This window comes from Priapulus caudatus, unplaced genomic scaffold (genome assembly GCF_000485595.1).
Source record: "Priapulus caudatus unplaced genomic scaffold, Priapulus_caudatus-5.0.1 Scaffold124, whole genome shotgun sequence".
Lineage (NCBI taxonomy): Eukaryota > Metazoa > Priapulida > Priapulimorpha > Priapulimorphida > Priapulidae > Priapulus > Priapulus caudatus.
The window spans coordinates 418,972-421,421 of NW_014577185.1; positions in this window are offsets into that span (position 1 = coordinate 418,972).

Genomic DNA, 2,450 nt, shown 5'->3' on the forward strand with positions numbered 1-2,450 from the left:
AGCAATGGATGCTGGGCGTGGTAACCCTTCTTAATCACGGCTATGGCCTCGTTGAGCAGGTTGAAGCATGGATGCTAGAAAGCGCAGGTGAGCCTCCCAGCGCACTCGCGGCTGTGGCAGGTGAACCGATATGATGCTGGCGGGCAGTGGGTTTAGAGCAGCGCAGCATGGATTGCTATGTCTCGTATAGCGGCAGCGTTGACGACTGGTAGTGGCTGGGATATGGGTTTGCAGCTCGCGTGTGGAGATGCGATGCTGGTGTGAGTGGTTGAGCAGGTGAGCCATGGTCGCTGCGAGTGTGGTAAGTTGGCGTTTGAGCACGACGTGAGATTGATGGATGCTGCGGTGTGAGTGTTGAACGCAGGGTAGTGGATGCGGGTATGGGGTTTGAGGCGAGGTTGATGATGGATTTTGTGGGCTAGTGGGTTCTGCAAGCAGCGGAGATCGGATGCTGGTCTCCCGCTTCCTCCGCGTAGGTTGACGCGGTTGAGCATGGGAGCTGAGTGATGGATGCTGTATCAAGTGGCGTTTGAGCATGCTGAGGATGGCATGTCTGCCCCTGGTAGTGGCGCTTGAGCCAGGGTGAGCATGGCTACATGTTACACTGCTGGCAGGTGAGATGGAGTGGCTGGGCGTAGTGGCGTATTGAGCAGGGGTGAGAGATGGATGCTGCGCGGCGTGCGGTTTGGAGCGATGGTGAGAAATGGATTGGCTGGGGGTAAGTGGGTCGTTGCAAGCAGGTCTCCCCTCTGTCGTGAGCGGCATGGAATGCTGCGGTAGTGGTTTGAGCAGGCTGAGATGGATGCCTGGCCGACGTTTCCCTGCAGGCGATGGCAGTTTGAGCAGGTGAGATTAGGATGCGTCGGGGTGGGTAGTGCGGTCCTTACTTGCATGCATATGGTGAGATGCTGATGTTTCGGGCGTGGTGCTTGAGCAGCGGTGCAGCATGGCATGTCTCTGGGTCAGCCGTGCACCGATAGAGTGCTGCGGCGCCGGTAGTGGGTTTGACAGTGAGCATTGTTGATGCTGAGGCCGCTGGGTTTGAGGCCGTTGAGAGTGGGTCATGCTGTATGGTAGTGGAGCTTTCGAGACATGTGAGATGGATGCTGCGGTAGTGGGTTTCTGCAGCGGTGAGATGGGGATGCCCTGATGCGGGTAGGCGCCTGGTTTGAAAGCAGTTGAGCAGTGGATGCTGACCGGGTAGAAATGGCCGTTTATAGCGAGGTTGAGCACTGGATTGCCTGGGGGTAGTGGGTTTGAGCAGGTGAGGGATGCGCATGCGCGGCGCGCGTGGGTTTGCAGGCATGGTGAGGAATGGATGCTGCGGCTAGTGCGGTTTCATCATGAAGGCAGCGTGACGATGGCTAATGGCTGTGAGAGTGGCCGGTCCTGTTTTGAGAAGAGTGATATGGCAGCTTCGTCCTGTTTTTTCTCACTCTAACTTCTTCTCGCCGGGTAGCTGGGTAGTTGAGAAGCGTGAGTAGGCATGCCTATGGAGCTGTGGGTTTGAGAGGTGAAGGCGATGATGCTGGCGCATCGGGTCCGCGTATGGGGTAGTGTTGAGATACAGGGTGAGAATTGGCTGGATCTCACGTGTGGCGTGACGGTGATTCGTAGAAATTGAGTGAGTATGGTGATCCCGTCATGATGTCGGCGGTAGTGGCGGTTTGAGTGCGAAGGTGAGGACAGGATTGCCTTGGGAAGGTGAAGGTATGGATGGCATGGGAAGCCGTGAAGATATGGGATTGATGGGACAGTGAGATGAGATGATGGGAGAGATGAGGATGCGTATGGATGCGGCGCAGATGGGTTGAAGCAGAGTGTTGAGATTGGTAATGAATCGGCGGGTGGTAGTAACTGCGCGTATTGAGAAGAGAGTGAGATGGATGGGCTGGGTTAAGAAAGTGGAGATGGATGGCTGGGACTCAGTTTTGGAGAAGGATGAGCATGCGTATGATGCGTAGGCCCGGTCTTGAAGAAGGGTGAGATGCGATGAATGGACTGGAGATGGGAATTGAGGCAGGCGGTCGAGCGATCTGGAATGTCTGAGTGAGTTGGGTTTGATGAAGAGGTGAGATATTGGGATGACTGGCCGCCGGTAGTGGTGTTGAGATAGGGTAGAGCTTAGCGATGAATTGGGTCGGAGTAAGGGTGGATTAGCATGAAGGGGTAAGTGGGTGGTTGCTTAGCGTAGCTTGGTATTCGAGTTCGAGTGGGTTGCACGGATCGGTGTGGAGTTACGAACGATGAGATGGAATGCATGAGGTTCGATATGGTGAGCATGAGATGCATGTCGGGGTAGGTGGTTCGCGGTTACGAATGGTGAGATGGAATGAATGAGCAGGTGGCACGGTGTGGCTTCGAGGTTGTAGCGAAGCGGTGAGTATGCGGGTGCGGGGTTTAGAGTGGTAATGAGGTAGAGGGGTTGAATGAGTATGAGATGCTGATGG